The sequence below is a fragment of the Salvelinus sp. IW2-2015 genome, linkage group LG4p (assembly GCF_002910315.2).
Source record: "Salvelinus sp. IW2-2015 linkage group LG4p, ASM291031v2, whole genome shotgun sequence".
Lineage (NCBI taxonomy): Eukaryota > Metazoa > Chordata > Actinopteri > Salmoniformes > Salmonidae > Salvelinus > Salvelinus sp. IW2-2015.
The window spans coordinates 402967-419892 of NC_036841.1; the positions used below are offsets into that span (position 1 = coordinate 402967).

A 16926-nucleotide genomic window follows, 5' to 3' on the forward strand; every position below is an offset into this window, starting at 1 on the left:
GAGTAGCCTCCCGAACAGAACTCTTCCCCCTGGGTTCTTAAGCACACTGCCGCCTTTGGTCCCCTTCTCTCTCCCCTTGTCTGGTGCTCCCCACAGAACTACCTCGTAATGACAGAAATCAGAAGACCCTACTGTGTGCTTGCATGCTTGCCTTAGAACTATAACTCAGCACTGCTTCAAGACAAATTCTGTGATTCTGATTACTGCCTGTATGACACAGATAAAAGACAAACTACTATGTTGAAAAATGACATTCCTCAACAGAAAAGTGCAATCCAACAAATGAGTTCCTAAAATGTTGCTAACTCTTGAGTTTGTCAAGTTACTGTTCCTAAAATAGACAGACAAATTTAACTGACAAAACTTAACAAAATGTAAAAAAAAAAACAAGAACTAGGTCAAATAAAAAGCTATAGCATTAAATCAGAATAAAGGAAAAGAGTTTTCCATTAAGAAAAACATCAGAAATATGACCTGACAGACTTCTACACCACAAAAGTTACTTCAAAACAGCTGTCAATGGGGTCACATTCTGAGGCTGAACTAAACTGAAGCTGCATTAAAGCTCATACTGTAAAACACTAACAAACAAAAACACTTTGTATTTTTTTTATTTTTATAATCTTCACATTCTTGTCCACTTGTCACATCTCAACCGGAGATACTAACGTTTAGTGAACTTTAATAYCCAGTCCATCCCAGGTTAAGCCCAGCCATCATACATACAGCACAGCTGTAACAGAGATATTCAGTACTGCCACATTAGTGGTCTCCAACATTGGTACTGACAAGATGCTGGATCTGATTTAGTTTTTTTAAAAGCTAAGTGCTCATTTCATAAATGAATGACATGTGGGTTAGATATTAATGGCTGCATTGATCGGCTGTATTAAGATACAATTCAAGTTGGTATCATTACTTTAGTCTACAGAATCAAGGTTGGAGATAACAATGGTGGCAGCGTTAAGAGTTAACTTGGACTACTAGAATAAGGAGGGTCAGTGTGTGTGATTACACCACATCCATCCCCAGACCCCTGGCCACCTCAGTCAGGGCCCTCACTGCACCTGAGGGCCCGCAGGAGTCAGTCGTCCCGGGTGGCGTCGGGGTCATCCCCCATATCAGACACATTACTCAGGACGCAGTACACAGGTGAGTCACTGCCCCTGGGGCTGGGCTGAGCTGACGTCTCCTCCCCTGCAGAGAGCTCTGAGGAAGAGGTGGAGCAAGAGGAGGAGGAAGGGGGAGAGCCGTGACTCCTGGCTGCCCTGTTGGCAGCTCTCTTGGCTCGGCTGCTGGACCCGGGGCCCTTATGGAGCGTCCTCTTCTGAGCCATGTTCTTCATGATCTCCTGAGTCACCTCTACTGTCTCGTAACGCACCATGTTCAGCCTCAGGTAGCCATCTTCATCCTCCTTGTATCTGTGGAGCAAGCCAAATAATCAACCACCTCCTTATGGTAAAACTGACTAACTCATGTTAACTCATCACATAAGGGAAAGATAAAGTGTTGTTCATACCTGAAGCGAGAGTGTCCAGAGGGCCATTTCAGGTGGTGTTTCTTGCACAGGTGAAGATTGTGTAACACCAAGAGAAGGTTGTGTCACAGAGATGACACTTGTATTTCGTAACCCTTCCACCCTACAGAGGAGAATTATGCAAGAGTCAAGTAGAGTACACTTGATCAAAATTCCCAAAACATTTTTGCAAATTAAAAAGTCTAGCTTTGACACGGATATTGATTTTGTAGTTCTATTGAGCACCGAGGGACTGTTTGGCGCCCCCTGCAGCCAGTCTGAAGTACCTCGTGTACTCTCTTGTAGTGCTGGTTCATGGTGTGGGCCATGCGGTAGGAGTAGTCACAGCCCTCTACAGAGCAGTGGTAGGCTGCCCCCTCATTATGGGTCTCCATGTGCTTCCGCAGGTCGTGCTGGTTCTCAAAACATTTCTGGACTACCCATCCGGGATCATTCTCATCAGAAACGCTGACTAGCATAGCCTAGCCTAGTGCCACAGGGATATAATATAATATAATGAAATCACAAGTCCAATACAGCAAATGAAAGATAAACATCTTGTGAATCCAGCCAACATGTCCGATTTTTTAAATGTTTTACAGCGAAAACACAACATATATTTATGTTAGCTCACCACAATAGCCCAACACACAACGCCATTTTTTCACCGCAAAGATAGCTTTCACAAAACCCACAAAGAGATAAAATTAATCACTAACCTTTGAACAACTTCATCAGGTGACAGTTATGACATGTTATACAATACATTTGTTTTGTTCGAAAACGTGCATATTTATTGCTACAAATCGTGGTTTTACATTGGCGACATGGTCAAAAATGGCTCCAAAACAGCCAGAATAATTACATTTACATTTAGCAGACGCTCTTATCCAGAGCGACTTACAAATTGGAAAGTTCATACATATTCATCCTGGTCCCCCCGTGGGGAATGAACCCACAACCCTGGCGTTGCAAGCGCCATGCTCTACCAACTGAGCCACACGGGACCAAAATAATCAATAATCAAAATAATTACAGAGAGCAACGTGAAATACAGAAATACTCATCATAAACTTTGCTGAAAAATACATGTTGTACATATAATTAAAGATACACTGGTTCTTAATGCAACCGCTGTGTTAGATTTWAAAAAATAACTTTAGTAAGAAGCACAGCATGCAATAATCTGAGACAGCGCTCAGCCATTCTCCGCCATGTTGGAGTCAACAAAAATACGAAACATCATAAATATTCCCTTACCTTTGATGAACTTTCATCAGAATGCAGTGCCAGGAATCCTAGTTCCACAATAAATCGTTGTTTTGTTTTAGAATGTCAATTTCTTCTGTCGAATTAGCAACTTTGGCTAGCATGTGTAGCTCACGTGTCCATGAKGATTTGACGCATGAACGAAAAATTCAAAAAGTGATAAAAGTCGAATAAACTGGTCAAACTCAGTTGAGAATCCATCTTTAGGATGTTTTTCTCATATATATCCAATAACGTCCCAGACGGAGCATTTCTTCCTGTCTACCTAACGCATTGCAGACAAAGATATGACATGCCCAAGTGCGTAGCCAAATACTGCCAATATGGCTGACCTCTCACTCAACTCTCATCCGGTCCCAAATAAGGCTAGACACTTCATTCCACGTTCTACTGCCTGTTGACATCTAGTGGAAGGCGTATGAAGTGCATACAGATCCATAAATACAAGGCAATTGAATAGGCAATGCCTTTCAGAGACCCATTTCAGAATTTTCACTTCCTGTTTGGAAGTTTGCCTCCCAAATGAGTTCTGTTTTACTCAGATATAATTCAAACAGTTTTAGAAACTTCAGAGTGTTTAATAATAATATGCATATCATATGATCTAGGACAGAGTACGAGGCCGTTTAAATTGGGCACAATTTTATCCAAAAGTGAAAAGGGCGCTGTTGAGGGAATTAAATAATTCCTCTAAGAATTTGTAAGATACTTATTAACATAAAAMAGACAGGATAGTCTTAATAAAATTAGATAATAGTATTTATTCTCGGAGCACGCTCCCATTTGACCATAACCAACAGTTTATATACAAGATATGACGTCATAGGTTACAGAATAAATCTCAGGGCWAAGTTGGGTCAGTTCAACCATAGTTTAACGACCCTTTCTACTTATTTTATAACCCACAACACAAATCTCTTTTCACTAGGCGTGCAGAGTTCAATTAGTTATAGTTTTATCTAAATCTAGAAATTGTTTTAATTATTTATTAACAAAATTCCTAACAGGCGCCCCCTATTTCCAAGAGGTTAAAGTTGGGAGATATACATCATAAACAACAGAGTGTAAGCAAAATAATATGTGCAGTCCATAAGGGTCAGCAAGTTGTGGGGAGTCTGATGAGTCTGTGGGCCAACAACCTGCTCTCACAGAAGTCACAGGGAAAGGGTCACTCGTCACAGTGGCGGAACTTGATGTGGATCTTCAGAGTGACGAGAGAGGTGCAGGTCATGTCACACTTGATATGGTTCACTGAAAGGCAGGATAGATCACTCATAAGGTTTACAGTGAAAGAAACTGGACAGACAACAGCCATCATCAGCTAATCAAAATATCTTATTGACAAACCGTATTGATAGCACTACAACTAAAATAAATCTGCTTGACTAAAGCCAGACATGGAAAATGAGCTAAATCAAGACAAAGGAGATGATTGTGGACTACAGGAAAAAGAGGACAGAGCACACCCCCATTCTCATCAATGGGGCTGCAGTGGAGCAGGTTGAGAGCGTCAAGTTCCTTGGTGTCCCCATCAACACAAACTAACATGGTCCAAGCACACCAAGACAGTCGTGAAGAGGGCACGAAAAACCTGTTCCCCCTGAAGATTTGGCATGGGTCCTCAGATCCTCAAAAGGTTCTACAGCTGCACCATCCTGACTGGTTGCATCACTGCCTGGTATTGCAACTGCTCGGCCTCTGACCGCAGGCACTACAGAGGATCGTGCGAACGGCCAGTACATCACTAGGGCCAAGCTTCCTACCATCCAGGACGTCTATACCAGGCGGTGTCAGGGAAGGCCCTAAAATTGTCAAAAACTCCAGCCACCCTAGTCATAGACTGTTCTCTCTCGCTACCACACAGCAAGCGTACCGGAGCGCAGAGTCTAGGTCCAAGAGGCTTCTAAACAGCTCTTACCCCCAAGCCATAAGACTCCTGAACACCTAGTCAATGGCTACCAGACTATTTGCATTGCCCCCCCCCCCCCTCCCCCTCCACTGCCACTCTGTTGTCATCTATGCAGTCAACATTAATTAACTCTACCTACATGTACATACTACCTCAACTAACCGGTGCCCCCCCGCACACTGACTCTGTACCGTCACCCCCCTGTATATATTGCTATTTTTTACTGCTGCTCTTTAATGACTTCTTAACTCTTATTCTTATCTGTATTTTTTTTTAAACTGCACTGTCGGTAAGTAAGCATTTCACTATAAGGTCTCCAACTGTTGTATTGGCGCATGTGACTAATAAAATTTGATTTAATAATTTGATTTGAATAATACTGAACAGAGAAGTGGTGGAAAACAGCACACTCACCATGCTGTCGTACGTGGTCTCTCAACAGTCTGTCAATGGCAAAGCCTTTGTCACAATGCTCACACACAAGGGATTCCGTAAGAATCAGAGGGCATTCAATCAAAATAAAATGTACATGTCTAAACCAATAACATATCTGCCTGTGCTGTAAAACAGTGACTCCTGGCCAGGCAGAGCCCATTCACCCTCTGGCTCGGCCTGTCTTTGGATGTGGACGAAGAACATGCAGCCGCAGGTGGGGCAGGCCACCAGGCGCTCCTGAGTGTGGCTGCGCAGATGCTCCCGGAGACGGTACTTGATCTTAAAGAATGCATCACAACCTGAGGAAACACAAAGAGGGTATCAGCTGAAGCAGGCCAACAAAACATCAGTAGATTCAATACAGCAGGAAAGGCTGTGCTGATAGTGTCGTCGGAAATTTATTCAGACCCCTTGACCTTTTCCAAATTTTGTTACATGACAGCCTTATTTGAAAATGGATTGAATTGTTTTTTTATCCCCCTCAATCTACACACAATTCCCCATAATGACAAAACATAAACAGGTTTTTAGAAATTGTTGCAAATTGAAATATCATATTTACATCATGTTAGGTTCTAGTTTGAAATACTTACTATACTAGAAGTCAATAGTTACATGTATGAAGAATGTATATGGTGGGGTCAATGGAGGTTGGATAAGACCTAGAAAGTTACTAAGGGCCTGGAAAGTTACTAAGGGAAAAGGCAATCACATGGTTGTGGTCAATGATAAGGGTGGATAGCTGTGGATTAGTGAGGAATGTGGGCCGAGGTCATGTCAGGTCACATGAAAGGGAGAAGGTACGGTTTTACTACACATCACTTAAGTCCCTGCCTAGCAACAGAGATGTATAAGGAGTTGACTCTGCCCAGTGAAGGGTATAAATATATGTACTTGTGGAAACATGTCTTTGTCTTTTCAGCTGTTTGACCCAGTGAGTGAATAAACTTGGTCTGAGCTTTTCCTAGTCGTCCATTTTCACTCTGTTTATTTAGAACCTAACAATAGGTATTCAGACCATTTACTCAGTACTTTGTTGAAGCACCCTTTGGCAGCAATTAAAGGATAGAGTCTTCTTGGGTATGACGCTACAATCTTGGCACACGTTTATTTGGGGAGTTTCTCCCATTCTTCTCTGCAGATCCTCTCAAGCGCTGTCAGGTTGGATAGGGAGCGTTGCTGCACAGCTATTTTCAGGTCTCTCCAGAGATGTTCGATCGGGTTCAAGTCTGGGCTCTGGCTGGGCCACTCAAGTACATTCAGAGACTTGTCCCGAAGCCARGGATGCGTTGTCTTGGCTGTGCGTTTAGGGTCGTTGTCCTGTTGGAAGGTGAACCTTCGCCCCGGTCTGAGGTCCTGAGTGCTATGGAGCAGGTTTACATCAAGGATCTCTGTACTTTGCTCCATTCATGTTTGCCTCGATCCTGACTAGTCTCCCAGTCCCTGCCGCTGAAAAATATCATCACAGCATGATGCTGCCAGGTTTCCTCCAGACGTGAAGGTTGGCATTCAGGCCAAATAGTTCAATCTTGGTTATCAGACCAGATAATCTTGTTTCTCATGGTCTGAGAGTCTTTTAGGTGACTTTTGGCAAACTCCAAGCGAGCTGTCATGTACCTTTTACTGAGGAGTGTCTGCAGTCTGGCCACTACCATAAAGGCCTGATTGGTGGAGTGCTGCAGAGATTGTTGTCCTTCTGGAAGGTTCTCCCATCTCCATAGAGGAACTCTGACAGAGTTCTAGAGTGACCATTGGGTTCTTGATCACCTCCCTGACCAAGGCCCTTCTCCCCTGATTGCTCAGTTTGGCCAGGTGGCCAGCTCTAGGAAGAGCCTTAGTGGTTCCAAACTTCTTCCAGTTATGAATGATGGAGGCCACAGTGTTCTTGGGGCCTTTCAATGCTGCAGAAATGTTTGGGTACCCTTTCCTAGATCTGTGCCTCGACTCAATCCTGTCTTAGGGCTCTACGGACAATTCCTTCGACCTCAGGGCTTGGTTTTTGCTCTGACAACTGTGGGACCTTATATTGACAGGTGTGTGCCTTTCCAAATAATGTCCAATCAATTTAATTTACCACAGTTGGACTCCAATCAACTTGTAGAAACATCTCAAGGATGATTAATGGAAACATTGAGCTCAGGTGCATCCTTTCGAGTCTCATAGCAAAGGGTCTGAATACTTATAAAAAAAATAAGGTATTTCTGTTTGAATTTTTTCATACATTTGCTAACATTTCTAAAAAAAACTGTTTTCACATTGTCATTATGGGGTAGTGTGTAGATTGCTGAGGATTTAAACAATTTAAAAATCTAATTTAGACTAAGGCTGTAACGAAACATTTGGAAAAAGTTAAGGGGTCTGAATACTTTCCGAAGGCACTGTTTAACGTGATCCCTTCCTTTCCAGCTGCAGAAGATGGCCTGCTGCTGGTCTGGGAGAGGAGAGAGCCCAGTGCAGTGAGCGTGCATGTCCACATGCCGATAGAACCACTCCGGGTTGTTAAATGTACTCTGTAGCAAAACAACAAAAATTAAGTATATCACATACACAGAAGAGAGATGTCAAACAGTGGGATGCAGAATCCCCCCACCCCCCATGGTATTATTAACTAACACCACAGTGCTCCCACTGGCACACGAGTCCCTCTGAGATCTCGGGAACCAGGTTGTTGCTGTGGAGGTCCTGGGTGCAGCTGGGGAAGTTGGGGTGGGACTTGAGCAGCTGCGCGCCGATGAACTTGAGTTTGCTGTGGAAGTGTGCATGGATCTCCAACTCCCTGGGGCTGCCTATAGCCAGGAACTCACAGCCCTCCCACAGACACGCATAGTCATCTGGAGTGAGCAACACAACACACGTTATTTGGCGAAAGGCAGTATGTGCTGTTAGTGGTATTCTGGTGAGCATATAATCAACCGTGCCTCCTTACTTTTGAAAGGCTACTTTCCCTTGCAATCACCGACAGACTGTAGGGGCCGGAAAGAATTCAAATTTTACATTTGCTTTCACCTGATGGAAGAGACTAGGGAAAGGAAGCTATTGAGACACTGATGTTGTCATCTGACAGTCCCCTCACCCACCAACCTAGTTCCTCCATAGCATCTGTCTCCTAGGTGATCCTTCAGGTGCAGTGACATGTTTGCTGACCTCCATGTCGTGGCCTTTGAAGGTGCAGGACGCACACTCACACAACACCACCAGGTTGGACAGGTTCCTCCTCTTCGCCATGTTGATCTGGCTGCTGGACACAAGGTAGGTTGTGCTGCCACACCAGTCCCAAACCCCTCAGAACCAAAAGAACAGCAGCAGGTCTTGCTATAGCTAAATAGCCAAAGCAGGTTTGATTTAGCTACAGTAGTTGCTAGCTAGTTCACAACCAAACTGGATTAATTCAGTTGGTCACTATTTTTCTCATTTCAATATGACCAACAATACTAGTTAGCGTGCTTGCTACATGTGGGAAATACAGTTGAAGTCGGAGGTTTACATAAACTTAGGTTGGAGTCATTAAAACTAGTTTTTCAACCCCTCCACAAATTTCTTGTTAACAAACTAAATTTTGGCAAGTCGGTTAGGACAAGTAATTTTTCCAACAATTGTTTACAGACAGATTTCACTGTATCACAATTCCAGTGGGTCAGAAGTTTACATGTACTGTCAAATTAGTGTCTTTAAATCAGCTTGGAAAATTCCAGAAAATTATGTCATGGCTTTAGAAGCATCTGATAGGCTAATTGGTTTCATGCATGTTAACATTAGAAGCCTCCTCCCTAAGTTTGTTTTATTCACTGCTTTAGCACACTCTGCCAACCCGGATGTCCTAGCCGTGTCTGAATCCTGGCTTAGGAAGGCCACCAAAAGCCCTGAGATTACCATCCCTAACTATAACATTTTCTGACAAGATAGAACTGCCAAAGGGGGTGGAGTTGCAATCTACTGCAGAGATAGAACTTTGCAGGCTGTCTTACTATCCAGGTCTGTGCCCAAACAATTTGAGCTTCTACTTAGCCCCCATGATATGCAACTTTTCAGAGAATTTAGGAACCAATATACACAGGCAGTTAGGAAAGCAAACGCTAGCTTTTTCAAACAGAAATTTGCATCCTGTAGCAAACTCCAAAATGTTATGGGACACTAAAGTCCATGGAGAATAAGAGCACCTCCAAGCCGCCCACTGCACTGAGGCTAGGAAACACTGTCACCACCGATAAATCAACGATAGAGAATTTCAAAAATCATTTTTCTACGGCTGGCCATGCTTTCCACCTGGCTACCCCTACCCCGGTCAACAGCCCTGCACCCCCCACAGCAACTTGCCCAAGCCTCCCCATTTCTCCTTCACCCAAATAGCTGATGTTCTGAAAGAGCTGCAAAATCTGGACCCCTACAAATCAGCCGGGCTAGACCATCTGGACCTTCTCTTTCTAAAATGATCTGCCGAAATTGTTGCAACCCCTATTACTAGCCTGTTTAACCTCTCTTTCATGTCATCTGAGATTCCCAAAGTTTGGAAAGCTGCCGCAGTCATCCCCCTCTTCAAAAGGGGAGACACCCTAGATCCAAACTGCTACAGACCTCTATCTATCCTACCTTTCTAAGGTCTTCGAAAGCCAAGTTAACAAACAGATCACCAACCATTTCGAATCCCACCGTACCTTCTCCGCTATGCAATCTGGTTTCCGAGCTGGTCATGGGTGCACCTCAACCACGCTCAAGGTCCTAAACGATATCATAACCACCATCGATAAGAGACAATACTGTGTAGCTGTATTCATCGACCTGGCCAAGGCTTTCGACTCTGTCAATCACCACATTCTTATCGGCAGACTCAACAGCCTTGTTTTTTTTAAATGACTGCCTCGCCTGGTTCACCAACTACTTCTCAGACAGAGATCAGTGTGTCAAATCGGAGGGCCTGTTGTCCGGACCTCTGGCAGTCTTTATGGGGGTGCCACAGGGTTCAATTCTTGGGCGGACTCTTTTCTCTGTATACATCAATGATGTCGCTCTTGCTGCTGTTGATTCTCTGATCCACCATCCATGCAGACGACACCATTCTGTATACCTCTGGCCCTTCTTTGGACACTGTCAACTAACCTCCAGACAAGCTTCAATGCCATACAACTCTCCTTCCGTGGCCTCCAACTGCTCTTAAATGCAAGTAAAACTAAGCGCTGCCCGCATCTGCACGCCCCTCCAGCATCACTACTCTGGACGGTTCTGACTTAGAATATGTAGACAACTACAAATACCTAAGTGTCTGGTTAGACTGTAAACTCTCCTTCCAGACTCCAATTAAGCATCTCCAATCTAAAATTAAATCTAGAAATCGGCTTCCAATTTCTCAACAAAGCATCCTTCACTCATGCTACCAAACATGCCCTCGTAAAACTGACTATCCTGCCGATCCTTGACTTCGGCAATGTAATTTACAAAATAGCCTCCAGCACTCTACTCAGCAAATTGGATGCAGTCTATCAGTGCCATCTATTTTGTCACCAAAGCCCCATATACTACCCACCACTGCGACCTGTATGCTCTCGTTGGATGGCCCTCGCTTCATATTCGTTGCCAAAACCACTGGCTCCAGGTCATCTATAAGTCTTTGCTAGGTAAAGCCCCGCCTTCTCCGCTCACTGGTCACCATAGCAGCACTCACCCATAGCACGCGGTACAGCAGGTATATGTCACTGGTCACCCCCAAAGCCAATTCCTTGTTTGGCTGCATTTCCTTCCAGTTCTCTGCTGCCAATGACTGGAACGAATTGCAAAAATTACTGAAGCTGGAGACTCATATCTCCCTCACTAACTTTAAGCAGCTTACAGATCACTGCACCTGTACATAGCCCATCTGTAAATAACCCATTCAAATACCTCATCCCCATACTGTTATTTATTTTTTGCCCCCTTGCACCCCAGTATCTCTACTTGCACATCTATCACTCCTGTGTTTAATTGCTAAATTGTAATTAATTTGCCATTATGGCCTATTTATTGCCTTACCTCCCTTATCTTACCTCATTTGCACACACTGTATATAGCCTTTTTCTATTGTGTTATTGACAGTATGTTTGTTTATGCCATGTGTAACTCTGTTGTTTATGTCGCACTGCTTTCCTTTAGCTTGGCCAGGTCGCAGTTGTAAATGAGAACATTTCAACTGGCCTACCTGGTTAAATAAATTTGAAATAAAAATAAATAATTTTAGTGAATTGGAGGTGTACCTGTGGATGTATTTCAAGGCCTACCTTCAAACTCAGTGCCTGTTTGCGTGCCATCATGGGAAAATCAAAAGAAATCAAACAAAACCTCCAAAAAATAATTGGAGACCTCGACAAGTCTGGTTCATCCTTGGGAGCAATTTCCAAACGCCTGATGGTACCACGTTTATCTGTACAAACAATAGTACGCAAGTATAAACACCATGGAACCACGCAGCCGTCATACCGCTCAGGAAGGAGACACGTTCTGTCTCCTAGCGATGAACGTACTTTGGTGCGAAAAGTGCAAATCAGTCCCAGAACAGCAAAGGACCTTGTAAAGATGCTGGAGGAAACAGGTACAAAAGCAACTATATCCACAGTGAAATGAGACCTATATCGACAACCTGAAAGGCCACTCAGCAAGGAAGAAGCCACAGCTCTAAAACCGCCATTAAAAAGATAGACTACGGTTTGCAACTGCACATGGGGACAAAGATCGTACTTTTGAGAATTGTCTTTTAGTCTGATGAAACAAAAATAGAATTGTTTGACCATAATGACCATCGTTATGTTTGGAGGAAAAAGGGGGACGCTTGCAAGCCGAAGAACACCATCCCAACAATGAAGCACGGGGCTGGCAGCATCATGTTATGGGGGTGCTTTGCTGCAGGAGGGACTGGTGCACTTCATGAAATAGATGGCATCATGAGGTAGGAAAATTGTGGATATATTGAAGCAACATCAAGATATGTCATAAAGTTAAAGCTTGGTCGCAAATAGGTCTTCCAAATGGACAATGACCCCAAGCATACTTCCAAAGTTGTGGCAAAATGGCTTAAGGACAACAAAGTCAAGGTATTGGAGTGGCCATCACAAAGCCATGACCTCAATCCTATAGAAAATGTGTGGGCAGAACTGAAAAAGTGTGTGCGAGCAAGGAGGCCTACAACTCAGTTACACCAGCTGTGTCAGGAGGAAAGGGCCAAAATTCACACAACTTATTGTGAGAAGCTTGTGGAAGGCTACTTGAAACATTTGACCCAAGAGAAACAATTTAAAGGCAATGCTACCAAATACTAATTGAGTGTATGTAAACTTCTGACCAACTGTGCTGTACAGAAACCCAGCCTAAAACCCCAAACAGCAAGCAATGCAGGTGTAGAAGCACAGTGGCTAGGAAAAACTCCCTAGAAAGGCCAAAACCTAGGAAGAAACCTAGAGGGGAACCAGGCTATGAGGGGTGGCCAATCGTCTTCTGGCTGTGCCGGGTAGAGATAACAGAACATGGCCAAGATGTTCAAATGTTCATAAATGACCAGCATGGTCAAATAATAATCACAGTAGTTGTCGAGAGTGCAACAGGTCAGCACCTCAGGAGTAAATGTCAGTTGGCTTTTCGTAGCCGATCATTGAGAGTATCTCTACCACTCCTGCTGTCTCTAGAGAGTTGAAAACAGCAGGTGTGGGACAGGTAGCACATCCGGTGAACAGGTCAGGGTTCCATAGCCGCAGGCAGAACAGTTGAAACTGGAGCAGCAGCACGACCAGGTGGACTGGGGACAGCAAGGAGTCATCATGCCAGGTAGCCCTGAGGCATGGTCCTAGGGCTCAGGTCCTCCAAGAGAGAGAATGAGAGAGCATACTTAAATTCACACAGGATACCGGATAAGACAGGAGAAATACTCCAGATATAAAAGACTGACCGTAGCCCCCCCGACAAACTACTGCAGCATAAATACTGGAGGCTGAGACAGGAGGGGGTCAGGAGACACTGTGGCCCCATCCGATGATACCCCCAGACAGGGCCAAACAGGCAGGATATAACCCCACCCACTTTYCCAAAGCACACCACTAGAGGGATATCTTCAACGACCAACTTACCATCCTGAGACAAGGCCGAGTATAGCCCACAAAGATCTCCGCCACGGCACAACCCAAGGGGGTTGTTAATCAATGTAGTTCTCCATTGCCTCATTTTCCAGGATAATGGGGGGTAAACATGGCCCTTCGGTGGGGACACTCCAGGGAGTAAGTCAATAGCACAGTCCCCTGGGCAATGTGGTGGCAGAGTGGAGGCCTTGATTTTCATGAAGACATTGCTGTAATGGGTGTACTCAAATGGTATGGTGGGTGGCACTGCAGGGTAGGCCGAGTCAACTGGTGAAGCAGGTAGAAGGCTAGGACAGTAGTTCACCTTGTCGCCACGAAACGGCAGGGTCGTCTCGTGGCGACAATGGCTGAGTAGATGGCAATGGCTGAGTAGATGATCTTTCCCTCCACAGTATAGGCAGAGCCCTTCGGCAGTCGATACACGGGAGAGGAGCATGGCCCAACTCCAAGGGCTCTGGAAGAATCGGACAGGATGACAGAATCAAGGAAAGAGAAGGTTTCGGGTTCCTGGGAGGCAGAGTTCTTCAGCGGTCGGCGATGAGGTGGTCGATGGAGATGGTGTTGGTCAATTTCTTTAAATGATCAGGTCTATATAACTATCAAACATACATTAGTAATGGAAAGAAAACAGACTTGAAGTATTAAAATACTCCTTTACTAATACAATTGTAGACAGAAGTTGGTACAGAGTACAGTACATAATAGCGCTCCCCAGGTTCTGTAAAATGTGTAAGACATCCTGTAACATACAGCCTCTCCCAGGCCTCCTTGCACGAGTTTCCCTGGCAACAACATTGTATTAAATATTACCTCCCCCTGACAGCAGCAACCATCTTATCAGCAATTAAAAGCTCAGAAGTGGGTTTGACCGAAACTTGACCTTTCATCACAAGTATAGGGTCATAACAAGGTGAACGAGTGTAAGCATCTTCTGACAGGTGGCTGTTGTCATCAGGCCTGCGTAGCCTTGTGTTCTCAGAAAACCACSGTGGGATCCAGACAGGAGTCTGAAAGTAGACGCCTTCTGATAGTGTCTGAAGGTCACAACTCAAAAACAGGTTTTAACACCTGAAGAGACCTTAGTTTTTCATAACATCATTTATTAACCCTTTAAAAGATATGAGGCCTTGGTTTAACCCTCTTCAATGGGCATACGAATGTATTGATTTAAATCCTGAAGGTCACCTTTACAGGCCAACTCCACCTGAAGTTCCCTGTTGAGCCCTCTTCGGTAGACGGTAAGTAATGCAGCCTCACTCCATCCACTCCCTGCAGCAATTGTTCGGAACGCGAGGGCATACTCGGCAGCTGAATTGCATCCTTGTTGGTTCTATGAGGTCTCCTATAGGATGACCGGAAGGAGAGTGATCGAATAGCTCTTTGAAGAGGMTGTGGAAATGGGTCTCGGATTTGAGTTCTGTGCTGTTGGCAGTTCATATGTCAGTGGCCCAATCCAGGGCTTAGCCTGAGAGCAGAGACAACAAAATCCACCCTGCTCTTTCGGTGGTGAAGTTAATGGGGTTGTGCACAATGCGTTTGCTGCAGTGCATCAGAAATCCGTGACATTTCCCAGATGAACCGTCATATTTTCCAGGCCTGGATATGAATGAAGGAAGGCTATGGGTTACGATACCTGGCATTGGAGGAGAAGGGATAGGCTGGCGGAGAAGATGGCAGATTTCCTCCATACGCTCCTCTTGCTGGGTTAGGCGCCTCTGTAGCTCCGCTGAATCCATTCCGTTTTTAGGTGAGGTATTCTGTAATGAATACTCTGGGAGAAAAAGGTGTAGATTCATGCGCAGAGCGCAGCAGATGTTTATTTCACAATCGCAGAAGGCAGGAATCGTGGTCACATGCAGACAATGGTCATATACAGGTATGCGAACAGGCAGGTGACTCAAACCTAGGACTGAATGCTATAACTGGTTCTCTCAAACGAGCTAGGAAAAGGCTTAGTAGAGTCAAAACGAACAATACCTCACAAAGGKACAAACAGAATGAACTGAACTAAATAAGGAGCTAATGAGACCAGGTGAGTAACTAACACAGGTGAAATCAATGAACAAAAATGAAAGACAGGGCTACGTTCAAGAACACAAAGAAACAGGGCTACGTTCAAGAACACAACGAAACAGAACACAAGGTTGACTAAGAAAATAAATACAGAATCTTAGACACATACGCCAGCACCCATACACAACCCACCTGTTAATGAATATTTGTTAGTGGTTAATACTCTGTTTGATGTAGAAGTGTGGGGTCTTTTAATTTGGTTTTAGTGGGTTTTCCACGGGTTAGAAAGGATGCTGTACACAAATGAAAGTTTCTATTGTCAGAGTTTTGGTTGCACACATGTAAATTCTCTTGATTAGAAGAAATGTACTGAAAAACCCAATGTAAACCTGATACACAAAATGTTTGAAATATCTTTAAATAATGTCTGAGGTACAGGAAAACAAACACTCACTTAATAGGCCAGACTCTGATTACCCTCACTAGAAAGACAGGAGACATTGTTTTAAAAAAAACAAATAATTACGAAAAAGTTTATAATTTAGCAATAATCCTATGTGTGATTCGGACAGGAGCATTGAGACATTGAAGAAGACAAGACAGGAGACATTGTTTTTAAAAACAAATAATTACGAAAAAGTTTATAATTTAGCAATAATCCTATGTGTGTTCGGACAGGAGACATTGAGACATTGACAGAGACAAAGACAGGAGACATTGTTTTTAAAAAAACAATTATTACGAAAAAGTTTATAATTTAGCAATATCTATGTGTGATTCGGACCACGAGAAGGACAGAGGAGAGAGAGCAGTGTTGCTAGTCTATTTTTACCATTACCTTATGGGATACAATTATTTACTTATGGAGTTATCAAGAGATAATTTGATTTGTTATTCTAATTTGACATTTTGATATAACAGGCACTGTTTGTTTTGGACGCATGGATCACGATGTGAGTCATGTGTCCAAAGGGGGAATTTCCAGTCCCCTGGGGCCCTTTGGTAAATATGCAAATGTATTTTATTCACATGTCTGCCTGTAAAAGGAAAAAAGAGATGTTGGTAATGGATGGCAGTTACTCCAAATMAGTTTTCCACACCTCGAGTGATACATGAGTATTGCTGTTGTTGTTTTCTTTTCTTTGTTTTTGTCTTGCTTCAATAACAAATCTCACCATATTGGGTATGCTGGATGGTCAGGATTTTRCCCTAAGAGTTAGACCTCTGGCTCCCTGACCTGTAACTCTGCAGTGAGATCGCCAAGATGATAGGGGAGTATAAGCCATTTTGGTGTCACGGATTCTCCCCGGTACTGCTGCTCATTCCGTTCACCAGTTCCGGAGGTCTACGTCACCGGCRTTCTAGGCCTCACTGAACTGGATCATRARCACCAACCCTGGACTGTCTTGTCTCATTACACACASCTGGTTTCCATTCCCCCTGATTAGTATGTGTATATATGTGCCCTCTGTTCCACATTGTCCTTGTTGATTATTGTTCCATGTCTGTTGGTCTTGTGAGTACCTGTGCTCTGTTGTATCGGCTTGTGTGTTAGTGTGCACTTGTTAGTACGGGCCTCGCCTGTGTATTTATTAGAGGTTTACACCTCACTCTTTGTTTGGGTTACAGCTCTGTCTTATAGACGTGTTCGGTCTTCGTCCCCATCCTGTTCACGCTATTTTGTGTAGAGAAAT

General features: G+C 43.9%; 1 pseudogene; it reads right to left on the minus strand.

Annotated features, from left to right (window-relative positions):
* Positions 1–665: 665 nt before the first annotated feature.
* Positions 666–2250, minus strand: LOC111956631 (histone H4 transcription factor-like; annotated as a pseudogene).
* Positions 2251–16926: the final 14676 nt, after the last annotated feature.